This window comes from Lagenorhynchus albirostris, chromosome 14 (genome assembly GCF_949774975.1).
Source record: "Lagenorhynchus albirostris chromosome 14, mLagAlb1.1, whole genome shotgun sequence".
Classification (NCBI taxonomy): Eukaryota; Metazoa; Chordata; class Mammalia; order Artiodactyla; family Delphinidae; genus Lagenorhynchus; species Lagenorhynchus albirostris.
Genome location: NC_083108.1, coordinates 82880791 through 82899639, shown reverse-complemented (window position 1 = coordinate 82899639; position 18849 = coordinate 82880791). Strand labels below are relative to the sequence as shown.

Genomic DNA, 18849 nt, shown 5'->3' with positions numbered 1-18849 from the left:
AATGGAATAAGAATTGATATTCTGAGCCCCACCCTGAGGAGTAGGTTGAAGGAAAGGTAATAGTAGCTGAGGTATGTTGAGAGCTGGGCTTTGCAGGCATTGACTCCTTTTACTCTCATAACAATCCTATGAACTAGGTCCCATTACTCTACCCATTTTACAGATAAGGAAACTGAGGCCCAGAGAGTTATTCAGAGGGAGCATGGCAGAGTCAGGGTACGAACTCAGGCCATTGGATGAGTGAGCAATTATCCCCTTCTTTCTTGCTGTGGGAGCCTGGTTTTATTTAAAGGCCCATGCCTCTTCATGTGACACAGGAAAGTGCGACACATCCCCAGCGCTGGGGAGAAGTCAGATTGGTCTCAGGCCATTTATCTGATCACCTTTCCTTTTCCAGAGATTGGTTAAGCCATGGGCCTGGCACCTGGTTCTAGCCGATGATACGTGAGTGAAAGTCTGCAGCAGGCTTTGGGGAGAGGTTTCTGGTTCTCCATGTGCTACTGGCCGTTGAGTGAAAGTCTGCATCAGGCTTTGGGGAGAGGTTTCTGGTTCTCCATGTGCTACTGGCCGTTGTGTCTGGATGTATTAGCTGGCAGCCGTTTTGCGATCATAAGGGAATTTGAGATGAGAGCAAAGTTGAGGATGGGAAACAAAAAAGATGGGAAGAAACTGGGGGTCCATGACAGTGACACTTAATTAACCAAACTCAGAACGACCACCTCCTCCTGATTTCTTGCTCTGTGAAATAACAAATGATCTCATTGTCCAAGCTGCTGTGTGCTGGGATTTGTTACTTGGATTGTAATGGATATCATCGAATGACTGTCAGCTTCATGCAGATAGGAATGTTCTCCTGTCTTGGTGGCTGGTGTATGTCCAGTGCCTGGAACAAAATAAGTGTTCAGTGAATAGTTGTTAAATAATTTTAATTTGGGGAGAAACTAGAAAAACATCTTCTAGAGTCAAGGCAATGGAATAAGAACGGCTGAGTGCAGAGTGGCTGGTGCCCCCAGATGCAGGTTCAAATAATAAACACAGCGAAGCCAGAGTCCCGAAAGGGTGACGACTGTTAAGCTCTGCAGTCTGAGAGACCTGGTTCAGGGCCAGGCTCTGCTCTTGAGCCAGGTGACCTTGGGTTGATTCTCTCACCTCGGTTTTCTGGTGTATAAGATGGGTGTGGTAGGCAGAATAATGACCTCCTCAAAGATGTCTGTGTCCTCATCCCCGGAACCTGTGAATATGTGACTTTACATGACAAAGGGACTTTGCAGATGTGATTCCGTTAAGGATCTCAGAAAAGGGAGATCATCCTGGCTTATCCAGGGGCCCGATGTAATCACAAGAGTCCCTATAAGAGGGAGACAGGAGAGTCCGAGTCAGAGAAGCAGATGTGACGATGAAGCAGGGGTTGGAGCGATGCAGGGCCACCAATTTCTAAAAGCTGATAAAAGGAGGGGATGGATTCCTCTCAAAGCCTCGAGAAGAACACAGCCTTGCAGACATCTTGATTTTAGCCCTGTAAGACTCATTTCGGACTTCTGATTCCAGAACTGTAAAGTAATAGGTTTGTGTTGTTTTAAGCTACGATGTTGGTGATAATTCGTTATAGCAGCCACAGGAGATTTATAACAAGAAGCTGATAATTGTGTTTACCTCCAAGTGTTCTTACACGGATTCAGGAAGTTCAAGCATGAACTTGGCATGTTGTAAGAGCCCAGCCAGCCCTAGCTGTTATTAACCAGTCCCAGCACTAGTCATGCCTCCGTCAGGAAGTCATCCCTGATTCCTCCAGCCCACGCCCACCTCTCCCCTTCCTGGTAACCACTAATAAAATGAGTAAGGTTGACATTTATGTGGCCCCAACACTGTGCTAAAGACTTTATATCAGCATCTCATCTAATTTTCAGGCCCGGGACTTCCCTGGTGGCACGGTGGTTAAGAATCCACCTGCCAATGCAGGGGACACAGGTTCGATCCCTGGTCTGGGAAGATCCCACGTGCCACGGAGCAACTAAGCCCGTGTGCCACAACTACTGAGCCTGCACTCTAAAGCCCGCAAGCCACAACTACTGACCCCATGCGCCACAGCTACCGAGCCCAGGCCCCGCAACTACTGAAGCCCCTGTGCTCTAGGACCCACGTGCCACAACCACTGAGCCCACGTGCTGCAGCTACTGAAGCCCGTGCGCCTGGAGCCCGTGCTCTGCAACAAGAGAAGCCTGCAATGAGAAGCCTGAGCACAGCAATGAAGACCCAACGCAGCCAAAAAAAAAAAAAAAAAATTTTCAGGCCCACTCGAAGAGGAAAGGGCTTATATGATACCCATTTCACAGAGGAGGAAACTGAGGCAAGGAGCAGTTAAGAATGATAATGAGATGGGATGAGAGGAGGCCCGATCCACCTGCATTGGACACCCTTCACCGGCTTGGCTTGGACTCCGATGACCTTGAGAACAAGATGGGCCTTGCACCCTTAGTGTAAGGCTTTCCATAAATAGCTTCAAAGGAATCACAGGGAACATAAACTGAAATTTTTCCTCCACGCAGCTGCCAAAGCAAACTGTTTTACAGGTACAAACGGGCTCCACTCCCTTCGCCTGGCCCAGACTTGTCTCCACGCCCAGCCCTGCAGGTCTCCCCCTGTGCCTGGATGCCAGGGGGATGGGTCATCTGCATCCTGCCTTCTGAACCTCCCCAACATCTGTTTCCTCTTCCCCACTTCACTGCCCCTGACCTGACACATCATTTCTCACTGCGAGGCCTCCCACCTCGTGCTGCTCAAAAGGATAACTGTTCTGAAACATGACCCAGACCTGACCACAGTCCTACTGAAAACCCTTCAGGGTCTCCCCAGTGCTGATAGGGGGAGTCTGGACTCCTTGTGTGGCGTAGAAGGACATTCATATTTGCCAGGCTCCTCTATTCTACCTCAGGACCTTTGCACTTGCTGTATCCCCTGCCTAAAGTGCCTTTTCCATGGATATCCTCATGGCTGGCTCTCTCCTCTCAAAGAGGCCTTCCCTGACCAACCTCTGTCACCCTCTGCTTTATTCTTCTTCCTTCGATACTAGCTGATATTACGACACACCATTATGTATTGATTTGTTTATTTGTCCGATGCCTCTCACCAGAAGATGGTCCCCGTGAGATCAGGGAGTGTGTCTCAGGCCTCCAGGTGATAAGTGCCATGAGGAAAGTTAAGCAGGAGAGGAGGATTGAGAGCTTTGGGGAGGGGCTTGTTTTAGAAAGAGTAAGAAGATACCATTGCATCAAAGACATGTAGGAGGTGAGAGAGCAAGTCATGGCCATCTGGGAAAAAGCATTCCAGGTAGAGGGAACAGTTAGTGCAAAGGTCCTGAGGCAGCATTCTGGGTGTGTCTGAGGTGGCCAGTGTGTTGGAGCAGAGTCAGAGACGGGGAGAGTGGGGATGATGAGGCTGGGGGGAGTCAGGGTAGTCTCCCCCAGGCTCTCTCCCTCCCCTGCTGCTGTCCCTCTTGCTTCCTTGCCTGTTCAACATAGTCTAGTGAAACTGATTGTTCTGGCATGGCAGGTGCTATGACAATGATGATTCGTACCAGCCAGATTCTGAGTAATGTTCTAATGCACAGGGGACCAAGGTGGGGACTGTGAGCCATATTTTGGGAGTACAGGGACATCAGTCCTGCACCCCCATTCGATCACTGTATGAATGCCTCCTCTGAGCGGTGGAAATTACAGTCAAAGCAATGACCCAGATGGATCTTGTGGGATGGTGCAGGGAAAGCCCAGGAGTCAGGTAGAGCTGAGCTTAAAGGTGAATTGCTTCCCATTGATGGCTTTGAGCTGGTGATTTACCTCTCTGAGCCTTAGTTTTGTCATCTGTGCCTTAATTTTCCCATCTGTATAGGGGGGATGGTAGCAGTTCCAATCTTACCTGGTTATGAGGCTCAGTGAAATACCATAAAGGGTTTATGCTTATAAAAGACTATGTGCCAGACATTGCCTGATCTACACACATTGATTCATTTAATTTTCACAGTAATCCTATGAGGGATGGTCTGTTATTTTCCCCCATTTTACAGATTAGGAAACAGGCTCAGAGAGGTGGAGTAACTTGCCCAAGGTCACACAGCCGGGCAGTATGGTTCCAGGGTATGTGTGTGTAACCATTATGCTATGCAGCTCTTGTAGATCAATAAACCCTGGGAAATGCTGAGCTAGCTCAGGGCTCATTATAGAAAGAGCTCTTGAAGAATGCTCTTGAAGATTTTGAAGTGCCCCAGCTCTTTGGAGTTCTGAAGGGTGTTCGGCTGTCTTCGCTCACTGAATTCCTGAAACCACCTGTTAACGCTGGCCAGGCAGTGAGTCATTTTACAGATGAGGAAAACTGAGGCCCAGGGAAGTAAAATGGGTTGCCTCTCCAAACACTCCAGCCACTCTGGGCTTCTATCCATTCTTTGAACACACCGAGTCACTTCCCACGGTATGGCCTTTGCATACCTGCCTCCTTCTCAACCTCTGCATGCCACCTCTAGATGTCACCTCCTTAGGGAGGCCTTTCCTCCCTGATTACCTAAACTCAAGCCTGTCCTTCTCCCTTCTTCCCTCCAGGTTTCTTGGTCCGTGAGTAGCTTCCTTTTGGCAATCACCACCATTTTTAACCTTATTCTTTCTTTCTTTTCTTTTTTTTTTTTTAAGATTTTTTTTTGATGTGGACCATTTTTAAAGTCTTTATTGAATTTGTTTCAATATTGCTTCTGTTTTATGTTTTGGTTTTTTGGCCACGAGGCATGTGGGATCTTAGCTCTGCGACCAGGGATGGAACCCGCACCCCTGCATTGGAGGGTGAATTCTTAACCACTGGACTGCCAGGAAAGTCCCACTTGTTTGTTTTCTGAGTCCCTAAATCTCACATGGAAGAGAATGGGCTCTGGTGGTTGAAGGATATTAAGGGTGTTAATACCATTCAGGGTATTAAGTGGCCTCTGCGTTTGAGGCAAAGCTTCCAGACAATGACACTCAGAGACACACTGCAGAGCTGGACTGCCCGGGGAGCTGCTGCCCTCGGGAAGCCACCCTCCGAACGAGGTGCTGCCCTCAGATGCCAGTTCCAGAACCTGCCCCACTACAGTGCACCTAGTCCAACGGCTGGACCCTCTCTCTACCCCGTGGATAACTGTCCTGAATTCTAGAGCTACCCGTGGATTGCTGCAACCAGAATCCACACAGAACTCTCACTGAAAGGGAGTCTGGAAAACATAAGTGTTGGCTCCTGCTGTCCAGGAAGGCAAGCCAGGAGGAGGGAGGAATGGACGCTGCCCTGGCAGAAAGCTAGCTCCATGCGAGTCCCGTTCACCGCTGGGTCCTGGGGCCAGCCTAATACATGTTTGTTGAGTGACTTAATGAGGTGTCCGAGTTGGGAGTAGAACCCAGATCTGTCTGATTCAAAACCATGAATCCTTTCCATTTCAACTTGCTCTTGCTCCATGGACCCTCCCTTGGGGTTTTAGGGCTCTGCACACTTTGCCCACGCAGTGCTGGGTCTTCAGTAATTCCCGAGGGCGCTGAGAGGCCTGGAGGGCCCTTCTGAGTCAGTTGAACCTGCCACGCTGATATTTTTAAAATGAGAGTTATTATTGGTTCTGTTGGGTAAAAGCCAGAGGGGACCCAGGAGGGACACACATGCCCAGCTCCAAGACTTCCAGCCTCTCCGGCTGTGGACAGGCCTCTGAGTTCTGATCTTGACTTGACCAGGGGCCTGTGCTCTAGGCCCATATGCGGGGAGGTTCAAGCCAGAGCTGCTCTGAGAACCACATGTGGTAAACACTGCAACGTGGATTCTTATACTGTCTGGACATCCACGCACAGCCACCACCCTGGGAAGGCTGGGGCTTTTGCTGGTTTCCCAGGCCCAACCGGGAGGTCAGGCCACCCAGGGGCTAATTCCTAACATTCTCTGGGAGGCTGGAAAACAGCAAATGTGGTGCAAAGATGCCAGAAAGGAGACCTCCTTGAATCTCAGGAAAAAATCCAGAAGCGCGTGCAGGGATGTGTCCAAAACCAGATGTCCAAGCTAAAAAAAAAAAAAGAAAGAAAAGAACTTTCAATATGCATCTTTAAACAGTCCCCTCGGGATATGGTCAAAGCAAATTGCCGCCCCCCCACCCCGCATCGGAACCCCAACTCCCAGGCACGCCCCCTCCACCCAGAGGCAACCGCCAGGATCAGTCTCTCGTGTGTCCTTTTACTACTCCAAGCTCCCACAACATCCCTCCATCCTCACTGCGCGCTCATTCATTCTTCTCCTACTGGCCTCGCTCTTGTTTCCTGAATGCACCAGGCACATTCCCACCCTGGGGCCTTTGTCCTGGCTGTGCCCTCTGCCTGGATGCTGCACGCATGGTTCCCTCCCTCACCTCTACTGTGTCTTTCTTTCCCGACTTACTTTTTCTCAGAGCACATACCACCTCCTAATACAGTGGATGACACATTTGTTTCGTTTTCCTTATGCATCTCGGCTTTCAGAATGTCAGCTCCAGGAGGGCAGGGACTTTGCCTCTCTCCATCACTGCAGAATTCCCTGAGCCTAGTTAGCATGGTGCCTACCACACAGTAGGTACTTCTGAATTAATAAATACCCTTCCGGAAGTGGCCATGCACAGACAAGCACGTAGCTGCACATTTATTCCCCTTTCTATTTTGTGCATGAGGTACCCCACTGCAAGCCCAGGTCTGTACCTGCTTTTGTGCTCAACAATGTATCTTGGAGCTCTGCCCCCATCAGAATGCACAGCCTGTTCTGTGCTTGTCCACGGCTGCCGAATGTTTCATTGGAGGAACGCCCAGGCTCCACACAGCCTGCCCCGTTGACGTCCATTCTGGCAGCCCTGACCTCTGGCCACCACGAGTGATGCTACGGGGACCATCGTCCTCCCTGGATGTCTCTTTTCGTATCCCACCGGCCCCTGAGAGCAAAGACTCAAGCAGATGGGCAGGGGAACACCCCAGAAGTGCAGCCCTGGGAGAAAACGAGTTGTTTATCTTCAGATATAATCAGGCCTATGAGACAGGGGCTTGATCTCGTTGCCTGCTTCCTTCTTTCTGAAATGAACACAGTGTCATAAATAAAGGCACAGACCTCAGAGGAAGCCGGGGGTGACACGGCAGTTTCTTGCAGTGAAGGGGGGGTGGGGTGGCTGGGGGCTCTGAGTGACATTCTCAGTGATGTTTTTGCAGGACTGTGAGATTGGAGGGGCACCCTGGACTCGCCTGTGCAGGAAAGGACGGGGATTTGGGGAAATCCTGTCCTTTCCAAAATCCTCTGTGTCCTGAAATTTAAATATCCTTCAAACACCAGCATATTTTTCTTTCCCTTTAAAGGACTTTTAGCACACAGGCGTTGACATAACTTTGATTTTGAGTGTCGACTCCCCGCTGTATGCCCGTCCCTGAGGCTGGGCTTGATCTCCTTTGCTCTTCCCTCTCGCAGCCCCTGGCGTACAGTAGGCGCTTACTAAAATACATACTGAATGACCAAAGCTGGGATGCATTCATGGAAACGAGGCTTTCCCTCCTCCTGCCCATACTTCTGGAAAAGGGTTCCCTGTCCACTTAGGAAGTTTCCACTTCCCGCCCGTACCCGGCCCCTCCACTAGGGGTGGGAAGCATGGGTCACTGAGTAGAAAACCAGCCTGGGGAGCGAAGGCTTTGCAGGGTCACAAACAAGCTGGCCCCTGCAGACTGTGGCCCACCCAGGCATTTGCTGTTTGGCTTGGCCATGCTTGTGTTTTAAACAGAGGGTGACTCTGAGTGCCTGGGGACAGGCATGGGGTGTGCCAATTACTCACCTCTCCTCCACTCACAGACCTGCTATTCCTGCCCCAAGCCCTGTGGGCTTTTGCGTTTGCCCTCCCCATTATATATTATATTATATTAATTAATTAATTTTGGCCGTGCTGTGTGCAGCATGGCTTGGGGGATCCCAGTTCCCTGACTAAGGATGGAACCTGGGCCCCCTGCAGTGGAAGTGTGAAGTCCTAACCGCTGGACCACCAGGGAAGTCCCTGCCCTTCCCATTTTAAAGCACATCAAAAGTATGAAGAGTATATGTCAGATCTCCTGTGTCTACACTGTTCTGAGGTGCGCGTGAAGCTCGCCCCTGTGATGCTCATCTGGGCATCTTTTGGCTTGCCGCCGATAGGGGTCCTGAGAGTGAGGGGCTTCCTTTGTGGGTGCTCTGACCGGCCAGCCTGGGAAGCTCTTGGGGCCACTGGGGTCAAGGAGGCTTAGGGCACCATGCCCTGCAGCCTGTGTTCTGACCCTTTAAATGCCTGGTTTCTCCAGGGTTGGCCAGGGGGGCATTTTTCCAGCCACTGGAGTGGCTGGAAGTTTGATCTGACACCGTGGCTGTCCATATGGACTCAGTGACCCTGAATGGGCATCTCCTGGGTGTCAGGCCCTGGGCTGTGCTCGGGGAGCAATTTCCCCGCTCCGCCCCCCGCTACCTAGAGGATGAGAGATGGAGGGAAGTAAAGGCTCGACTCTGAAATATCCCAGCGGAGTGAGTGCTAGAAAACAGGCCAGCCATCCCGCCTTGTTTCTGGATTCTCCAGGGCCAAGCCTGACCCCCAGCCAGCCCCCTTCTCCCCTGTGTTGTATTCATTTATTCATTTGTTCCCTTATTCTCAATACATTTTTTAAAAATATATTTATCTATGTATTTGGTTGCGCTGGGTCTTAGTTGTGGCAGGCGGGCTCCTTAGTTGTGGCATGTGAACTCTTAGTTGTGGCATGCATGTGGGATCTAAATCGAACCCGGGCCCCCTGCATTGGGAGCACAGAGTCTTATCCACTGCGCCACAAGAGAAGTCCCCCAATACATTTTAATTGAGTGCCTACTATATGCAGGGGATACAGCAGTGAGCCAGGCAGATGAGGTCTCTGCTCTCATAGAGCTGACATTCTGATGACAAAAGACAATACATAAGCAACATGCCCAAGATAATTTTAGATGGTGAAAAATGGTGAGGAAAAGGAATAAGGGGATGGGTTAGCGAGTGCCTTGGGGGTTTTAGATAGAGGTTCAGTGAGGGCCTTTCTAAGGAGGTGATATTGACCTGGGACTTGAAGTTAGAAGATTACTGTCTCAGGCAGAGGGAACAGCAAGTGCAAAGGTCCTGAGGCAGGGATGAGCTTAATAGTTTGCCAGGTATTTAGGAGGGAAAGGTTGAATGATTGGAAGGGGGACAGTGGGATCTTAGCCTAAGGCAGAATTTGGCTTCATTCAGGCCAGAGCCCCTTCGATGCATACTTTAGAAGCTCTTAGCTAACCCTCATTCCCGAGGCGTGTAGGGGCCCTCCAGAGAGGCTGTTTGCGGGCCAGAGTGTTCGGCAGTTTTTCAAAGCTGCTGTTCCCATTAGTTACATGTGGATCCCTGGGGCTGCTGCTCAGAGCCCAGTAGCGAAAGATGCAGAACACGGAGTAGCAATGAGGGCATGGGATGCAACCTGCGGAGGGCTGGGTAGAGGGGCTCAGCCGAGACCCTTCCACCTCATCCTTCCAGAGTCAGGGTTCAGAGCACCCATCTAGAATTGCTAGCTGAGTGAGTCCAGCAAGTTAGGTTCTTAACCTCCCAGGGCCTCAGTTTCCCCATCTGTATTGTGGGACCCATCTCAGGAGTCCCCAAGCCCCCATCTGAGGGTTTCTGGAGGGAATTCATGAGCTCTGAGGACATGCACTTGTGTTGCTCCCTGCAGCCCATGAGGATGAGATTAATAACCAGAGAGACAGAAGTGGGCAAGAGGCCAGTCTTCTGCAGAAAAATGCCACCCCTTCTCCTGGCCTGGGTGTTTCCATCTGTCACGGGGTTGGTCCAGAGGACACCGACGGTTGAGTCTCTACTTGGCTCTTCGAGGGGTTTCCACGTGACCCCGGGACATTACAAAGCTGACAGTCCCCCTGCCTGCCTGACCCCCTCCTATGCCCCTAGACTCAGCCAGAGCCCCACGGCAACCCTTGGGAGGCAGAAGCTGGAAGAAGGAACCCCTGAATTTACCCCAAACCCTTCTCTTCAGTGCCAAATCCCAGAGCGGAATCTCATTGAAATGCAAATCCTGGGGAGTGTTCTCAGGTGACCAGGGGTCGGGGGTGAGGGCTCAGGAGCCTGGCTGGTGGGAAGGCTGGGGAGGGCTCCCCAGTTCCTGCCCTCCCTTCCCTCCCCCAGACCCCTCTGGAGGGCTAGTCCTTCCTTCCTTAGGTCTGGCTTTTGACCTGTGGGTTCCCACGCTCTGGAGCTGGTGGGACCAGAACGGGAAGGGAGGGGCCGTTGACCTGAGACACCCCCTTCTGTTCCAAACTGCCAACTGCCCCTCCACAGACACTTCCCTTTTTCCAGACTTCCTCAGCCTCAGGTGCTCCCCCCGACCCTCCCCAGGAAAAAAGGACCCGAGAATCCTGAGGGGGCCGAGAGGGACACATTGCTGCCGGGGCAGCCGGCAACCCCTGCAGGCCGGCTGGAGGCAGAGGCACGCCCAGCCCCTGGAAACCGCATGGCCGCCTCCCCACCGCAGCCATACCCCACTCCCCCTGGGGGTTCTCAGATGTTGGCAGATGGCAGAACTGAATCTGCTGAGACGTCGCTCCAAAAAAGGAAAGTTGAACTGAAAAAAAAAAAAAATCAAACTCTCGTACATCTTAAGGGAAAGCAGAGGAGGAGGGAGGGTCCCGGTCTGGGGCTCCCAGTGCCCTCTGCTGTTTAAAAGATCTCCCCGGGTTTGAGAGGGCTGTCTGGGAGGGGCAGGAGGAGGGTAAATGAGGACACACCGTTGTCAGGGCAGCCAGTGGGGCTCCTGTTGGAGCGGTGAGCGCCTGCGTGTGCGCGGGCGAGTGTCCACATGTGTGCTCGTCTGTGACCCTGCCTACTCGTGCTGTGTGTGCCCGACCACAGGCTTGCAGCATCGTGTCTGTGCATCTGTGTCCCTGAAAGTCCCCAAATGGGACTTCACGCAACGCACTGCGTCCCTACTGTGAAAGGGCAGTGCACAAGTAGTCAGAAATCCTCGCCCTCTAGAAACGGACATTCTAGTGTGTGTGTGTGTGTGTGTGTGTGTGTGTGTGTGTGTGTGTGTGAACTCCTGTCTGTGTCCGGGGTTTGTTTATCTGTGGGTGACCTTATGTCGTATGAGTCTGTGTCCTAGGCTACGCTCACGTCTGCGGGGGTTTGCGAGTTTCCCCACGTGTTCACCTGGGTTAGATGTTCTGTCTGCTGAGGCCCAGTGTGTGAATGTCCACTGGTGAGAGTGCTGCACCCTACTGTGTGCTAGAGCCCCCGGAGCGGGCTCCACCGTGGGTGTCGCTGGGCAACTGTGTGGGTCCCTTAAAGGCCCTGTGTGTGGCCCTCCCCATATGAGCCCTCCCCATCCACTGGCCGCTCCTGAGTTATAATTTAATAGCTGAAACGCTATTCCAGAGAAGTATCTGGGGCTGGGGAGGAGGAGGGCGTACGGCCCGCAGGAGGAGGAGGGGGTGGGATGGGGAGGCGCTTTCCCCCTCCTTCCTCCTTCGCGGAGCTGCTAAAAAGAAACTCGGCGTCGCGCCCAAGTGTGTGTGTATCTGTGTGGCAGCCTGTGCACGCGCGAGTGGGTGAGCGCAGGCCCAGGGGTGGCGACGCGGGCCCTTTAAGGAGCCCGAGGGGGCCGGGCCGGGGCGCGTCTGTGCGGGCGGGGAGCCAGGAGCCGGGAGGCCGAGCCGCCGCCTCCCGGGCTCCTGCCCCGCCCCCTCCTCCCCCTCCCGCCGCCGCCGCCGCCGCCGCCGCCGCCGCCGCCGCCGCCGCCGCCGCCGCCGCCGCCGCCGCCGCCGCCGCGCCGCCGCCGCCGCCGCCGCCGCCGCGGAGCGGAGCCGCGGGCAGGCCGGGCCGCACCGGAGCCCCGCGTCCGCCCGCGCCCCGCCCGAGCCGTGCGCCCGCGCCCTGCGCCCCGCGATGCGCGCCAAGTTGCGGACCAGGGACGCGGGGCTGGCGCCCTAGGAGGCGGCGGCGGGAGGATCGCGCCCCGGCTGGAGGCCGGGCCTGCTGCGCGCCCCCAGCCCGATCGGCACCGCCACTTGCCTGAGCGCCCGGGCAGCCCGAGCGCGCCCCGTGCTCGGGCGCCGCCGCCTCCACCTCCGCGAGGTGAGTTGGGGCCGGGGGTCCCCGCGGAGGGCCGGGGTGAGGCGCAGGGCGCGCTTCCGGGGGAATCGGGGAAGATCGGGCGGCGCACGCGGCGGAGTTGGCGGGGCCCCTGCACTCCCGAGTTGGCGCTCTCGGGGGTGGCCTGCTGGGGAGTGAGGCGCCTCGTAGACACTGCGGCCCGCGTGCGTGGAGGTGCCGGGGAACTTAGGGGAACTCCAGCTCCCCAGTGAGGGGGCGGGCAGGAGGGAAGTGGCGTGGGGGTGGGCGGGTGGGGGGCGCCCTGGAACTGCGTAGGGCAGCCCCCCACCGTGTGCCACGGCCCTGGGGGCATGGCCGCCATGCGCCTCCCTCCTCCCCAAGCGGCCTCGGACTTGGGGGGGGGACACTGCGCCTTATTTTCCAGCGGGCAGTGCGGCTTTGGAGAACCCCTGGAGATGGCACCCTCGGCTCCCCGGCCTGGCTGCTGCGGAAGGCGCCTGGGGGGTTCCTGCCACCGGGGGTGTGTGTGTGTGTTGGCGGTGGCGCTCCTGGGCGAGGGACCGGAGGGCTCTGGGTGGGGGTCTCCGGGGAGAGGCACCCCTTGCTCCCCCCTCCCCCGTGGGCTGGTGTTCCTGGTGTCTGGGCCTGCCTCCCGCGGCTGGTGACGCCTCATTGGGCCGCCGCCTGGTCCCTCCCCCAGGCTGTGCGGATACTTGGGATGCCACTAGTTTGGGAAGTTGGAATTCGGAGCTGATCCCACTTGGGCTGGACCCGGAGGCCCCAGGCCCTGGTGCTGGGGGAGCACCCCCAGAGACTTGGAGGGGAGTGGGAGGGATCCGTGGGGCGCGCCTTCCCTACTCCGGACGCTTGCAGGAAAAAGCCCGAGGGAGGGAGAGAGGGCTAGGCAGGCGGGCGGGCGGGCGGGAGAGACACGCTGTACCTGTGAGCTGCTGTCGCCCGGGCCCAATTAGCGTAGGGCGCCCGGCGTTATTTTTACATTGTAGGTTTAATTTTTGGGAAGCGAGGGCCCTCGCGCCGCCTGTCGTGCGCTCCTGCGCTCCGAGGGTCTGGTGCAGGCAGCGGGGGCGGATCTGTTCTGTCGGCTCAGCCGCCTCCCTTCCTCCCCCTCCTCCACCCCTGTTGGTGAGAACTGGTTTTATTATGATTTTTTTTTTTTTCCCTTTTGCAGATTTGGAGGAAGGATGTGTGAGGGAGGCAGGGAGGAGGGAAGGGGAGAGGATCCCTGTGGAGTTCTGGGCTCGTTGGGTTGTGTTATCGGTGGCCTTGACTTTGCCCTTTTAAAACCAGATCTGGGTCCCCGCGGCTGCTTTGATAGAAGGGGCTCTCCGGGCCAGGAGTGAGCTGGGAGGGCGTCCCAGGGCATTGTTGTGTATCTCGTCGTGGGTGGCCTTTTCTTTTCTTTTTCTTTCTTTTTTTTTTGGATTGGTGGGTGCGGGGAGAGCCCTCGGAGCAAGGAAGAGGTGTGAGGTGGGATAGCTGAGCCATTCACAGCCGACTCTGCAACTCAACGCCTTGGGTTGGAATCATATTTTTGCCACTTTACTGGCAGTGTGACCCTGGACAAATTACTCAACTTCTCTGTGCCTCAGGCTTCTCGTCTGTAAAGTGGGGTAACAATAGTACCGAGTTCAGAGGGTTGTTGTGAGAAGTGAGGTGGTAATACATAGAAGGTATTCGTATATGTGTTACTACAACCACTGTTGTTGTTATTATGATTCCTGGGTTCTAAAACTTGGCCTTTAATCCAATGGCCTGGACATTTTGTGAGAAGAGGCTGCCTTGCATTTTGCCTGAAGATCTGGTGAAGGGAAGGGGCCTTCTTTGCACCTCCCTTTGCTTTTCCCGGTGAGGACAGAGAAGGGAGGTGGCACCTTCAGCCCATTGAACAGATGCACAGACCGAGTCCGGCTGGCCCGGAGCCGGCGGTGAGCGGGGAAGCGGCAGCGGCGCTGGGGCAGCTGCCAGGGCATCCCGGGCGCTGTCTGGCTTCCCCGCGCCGGCTGCCTTGTCCCTGCTTGGAAACGTAACCACCGCCGCCGCCGCCGCCGCTGGGTGCCCGGGGAGTCTGCGGTACCCAGACGTGGGGGCGGGAACGCAGCGGGCCCCAGCCCCGGCCTCTTCCCACCGAGCTATTTACGCTTGCTCCGGGATCAATACTATTGATAAATCCATGTAAATGGTAATGTGGCTGTCAGGCCCCGCTGAGGGATGGAGACCCCTCGTGGGGCTGCGCGCACCCCCCTCCCTCCCTCTGCGAGGGTTTGGCTACGTGGGAAGGATTTATTTGGCATAATCCGTTCTTTTCACCCAATTAATAATACTCATACCACCTCCTAAAGATTTCGGAGAGCTGTGCAAACACGAATTTAGCTGCGTGAAAGGCGCGAGCTGGGAAGGCTTGATTGTTCCCAGGGCGTGGGGGTGGGAGGCTTGGCCGCGCTGATGCTTGCCCGCTGGCTGGCGTTGGAAAGAGGCCCCAGGAGTCCCGGCCCCCAGCGTCTTGCCATTCAGGCTGGATGTGGAGGCTGGCTGGTCCGGATCCCCCCCCCCCACCCTCCCTCCGACTGCGAGTTGCAGGGGGGAGGTACCTTGTGCTGTGTTCCCACCCAGACCTGAGGCCTGTGGGTGGAGAAGTTGGAGGGGGCTCCCTTCTTAAGAAGCAGAGATGCACAGGCAGGAGAGCTGGGACTCTCACCGCTTCCTTCCAACAGCTCTGAGAACAGAAAGTCCCCCACATCAAATGCTGCCTCTGACAGTAGGGGGTTGAGAGCTTTTATTTGTGTGTGTTTTTCCCTCCTCCTCTGTTTCCTCTTCATCTCTCTAATGCCAACAGCAGCCTCCCCAGGTGACACCTCCGAGACTGGACTCCCTGCAAGGGGAACAGCTTGCGGGAACTGGTCATTCCTGCCCCAGGCACCCAGGAAAGGGGGCCAGGAGGGGACCCGAGTCTGGGCTGCTGCCTGGGGAGGGCCAAGCTGCCCAGGGTCAGGCCAGGGGTGTCATCTTAAAAGGCTTGTCCCATGGGTGGGTATGTGGAGTCCCCAGGGAAGTGATCCTTGGAGGAGGGGGAAGGGACTTGACAACGTGTCAAGTGAACTTTTGGCCTAGGAGCTGGAAAATACTATGTGTAATGCAATAGTAATAACAGCCAACACATAGAAAGCACTTACCATGTGCCAGGATCTACCCTCAACAGGAATCTACCCCTTTACTCTTCATTACCATCCTGTGAAGTCAGGGCTATTATTATCCCATTTTATAGATGGTGAAATTGAAACAGAGAGGTTAAATGACTTGCCCAAGGTCACACAGTTTGGATGTGGAACTAAGAATTAAGACCTGGGATTACCCGTGGTCGCATTGGTGCAGCAAGAATGAACGTACTGCAGACCTGCTCTGTGGAGCTGCCAAAGAGGGTAGGAAAAAAGAAATTATGTTTCTTATTTGAGCAGCAGCTGCAGATCTTTGCCCCAGGGGGCAGGAGACTGAGAACTTGTTCTTTCCAGGATTTGGGGAGGGGCAGTGCCAGAGGCAGGTCTGAAGTTTCTTTGAAGTCTCCTTTTATCTTAAACATTCATGCAGATTTGGCATTCGCTCTGGCGATGGGGCTGTGTTTATTTTGAAATGAAAACATGGTTTTGAATTATTTAGCATGGCGTATAACGGGACTCCAGAAAACTGCATCAGATGAGTGCCTGTACGCTGGCGGGCAGCCCTGGGGTACTTTGTAGCTGGAGACCTTGAGAGGTCCTGGGGCAGATGACAGCTTTTTCCTATTTTCCAGATGAGGGCGCAGGTCAGAGGTGCCAGGCCATCCCAAGGTCGCATGGTGGTGTGACTTTTGCTTACGATGATCAAAATCATCATCATTATCTTTCTTTTAGACCAAAGTGAGGCTTTTCTGCCTGGGCACTTCCATACCACCACGCCCAGCTGGGCTCAGGCTAGCCCTGGGGGAAGGAACTTTCCGTTTATAGATCCGTAAAGAATCATCCTAAACCAACAGTAGAGGATAGTCTGGGAGTGTTTTGTTGGAGATCCGCACCTCTGATCATTTCAAGTTCTGGTGAGTTGAAATCCCGGCTTAGCGATGTGCAAGCAGAGTGCCCTGGGGCTGGTCCCTGCCCCTCTGAAAGTTTGGGTGCCCTGGTCCGTACACTGGGCACAGTGCCCACTGGGGGTAGGGGAGAGGATTAAGGGGCTGAAAGTGAGAGCGCTGGGTTTGATGTTCGGCCCTACAGTTTCAAGCTGTGTGACTCTGGACTGGTTACCTAACTTCTCTGAGCCTCAGTTTGCTCATCTCTAAGATGGGGATGATGATGATGATGATGTTGATGATGGTGATGATGATGCTACTTCTGATTTTATTGTTGTGAGGACGCGATGGATGTCATGATAGATCACAGGAGCTCTTGCTACTTTGTCCCCCACCAACCACTGGAGAGGAAAGGCTTCCCGCTGTAGAATTTATTGTTCACCCCAGGTCCTCACTGACAGGCTGGTTGGACACAACCCCTTCCTCCCTCTAAAGGGCTGCTGGGAGGGACCCTCTCATGGCATAGTCTCTTCACCTGAGCCCCAGGCCTGGGCTTGTTGCTCTCTGGAGGCGGCAGGCTCTTCTCCTGTCGGGCTGATTGGTGATTCACAGATGTGCCCAGCTCTCTCCCTGGGCCCTTGAAGGCTGAGGTTTTCCATTCTGCCTTTAATCCACCAGTGCCTGTCAGGCACTGAACTTGGAGGGCTTGGGCAGCCTGGAAAGTGGGGGGAAGACTGATGGGGAGGATACAGGGAGCCTCCTGGGGGAGGGCCGAGTTTCCCCTTCACCTGGCAGCGGGGGGCGGGGATGGTTCTAGAAAGGGCTCCTTTGAAGTCAGACCTGATTCAAATCCTGCTTCCCTCAGTTCAAAACTCAGCGAAGTCTCTGAACTTGTGGCCTCAGTTTCCTTATCCTTAAGTGGGGGAGGGGTGGAAAATAACGCCCCCTCAGAGGACCGTCCATAGCTGCACTGCCCGGTCGCTCCCAGCGATGGTGGGGACTGTTCTAGATCTTTGCTGTCCCGTAGCCACTAGGTGTGTGTGTGGCTCTGAGCAACTGAAATGCGGCTAGTGCTGTCGGAACTGGTAATTTTATTCCGTGTTAATTAACTGAAATTTAAAAAGCTACATGTGGCTGGTCCGGATCCGAAGGCCCAGGACTGGATGATGAAACAAGGTTCTGTGTATGGGAGCAGGGCCTGGCTCTTAGCAGCTGAGTGTTTTCCTTCTTTTGTGTGTTTTTTTCTCTGCCTGGTGCCCCTGTATCCCTGTCATCTTGGAAGGACACCCCCTCTTCTGTGGTCCTGTTCCCCAGCAAAGCCTGAGGCTCTCCTGGGTGCTGGCCCAGCCTACTGTGCCCTCCGTCCACCTCCCCTTGCCCCCATTCCTAATGTCCCCACCCCCTCCTGTCCCACCAGCCTGTGGGGCAGCTCTGACCAGGAGACCTTTCTGTGATGGCGCGAACGTTCCGGACCTGCCCCCTCTGCCCAGCACCTTAGCCCCTCTCCACTCTTCAGGTGGCATTTGGCACCTGAAGTGATGCTGCTGCCGCCTGGGATCCGAATGTTATTTGCTACTTGGTTTTAATACGTTTAAAATGTGGCTAGTGGGCACCGTCCCTCTTGGGCAGCGTGACCTTAGAGCCTTGCCTTCTTTGTTGACTCAGGGCCAAACGCCTGTATTCAGGCCACTGGCTGGATGTTCTCACCCTTCTTGGTCCTACCAGGCCACCGTCCCTGAGACCGGAGAGCTGGCTCAGTGCCCCCCACTTCCTTCCCTGGCTGTCATTTCTCGAGCACAGGAGACAGCCCCAGGTCTGTGCAAAGTGTGGGCAGCTCCCACTGGGAGCTGAGCTCAGGTCCACGGGTCTTGGACTCAGGCTCAGAGGAATCCCGGCTCGTAGAGATGATGGTCCAGCCCCCCCTTGTCTGTTTCTGCACCTGCAGATACATCCGGAAGGCCTGCTTCCCATAGGGGCCGCCATGGTCCATATGTTTTTCTGCTGTGAATTAACACATGGATGTCTTTCCATGTAGATAACAACTTTTTTTTTGGCGCGGGTGGATAACGTTACTTTTATTTTTTATTTGAAAAATACAGAAAACCAAAAAGTAACGCACTGAAACCCTGCTACTTGCCTCGGGCTTTATAAAAATGTGTTTTACTACAGGAAAAAGCATGGGCATGTTAAAAAATTAAAACAGAGCCTAGAGGTGTCGAAGTAAGTCTCATTCCTGTTCCTACCCTCCCATTTCTGTCCCCCAAGGCAGATACACGTGGGAAAAGTTTCCTCTCAGAGATACTCTGGCCATATGTCTGCCTCACGGGGACTTGGATGTGTGTGCTCCGTTTAAAAACAAGCACACAAATGATATCACGCCCTATTCACATCTTACTTTCCTCCTTTAAATTATAATACATCTTAGTAGTTTATTCTGGAATATATAGAGAGCAGGGGTTAGCAAACTACGGCCCGCGGGCCAAATCCAGCCCACCTCCAGTTTTTTATATGGTGCGCAAGCTAAGAATGGTTTTTACATTTTTTGATGGTTGAAAAAAATAAAAAGAAGAGTATTTTGTGACATGTGAAATTAAGTGAAATTCAAATTTCAGTGTCTGGAAGTAAAGTTTTATTGGAACGCAGCCATGCCCATTCATTCATGTGTAGT

General features: G+C 54.2%; 1 protein-coding gene across 25 annotated transcripts in view; it reads left to right on the top strand.

The window, feature by feature from the left end:
- Nucleotides 1-11923: 11923 nt before the first annotated feature.
- Nucleotides 11924-18849, top strand: part of NCOR2 (nuclear receptor corepressor 2) — a 223385-nt gene continuing 216459 nt past the window's right edge. For 14 of the 25 annotated variants that reach the window (XM_060170641.1, XM_060170650.1, XM_060170646.1 and 11 more), the window contains exon 1: nt 11926-12145. The gene's annotated coding sequence lies outside the window, so the exon portion shown is untranslated. Of the gene's footprint in view, nt 12146-18849 lie in introns of all 25 variants that reach the window. The other 11 variants (XM_060170664.1, XM_060170663.1, XM_060170659.1 and 8 more) reach the window with 4 other exon arrangements.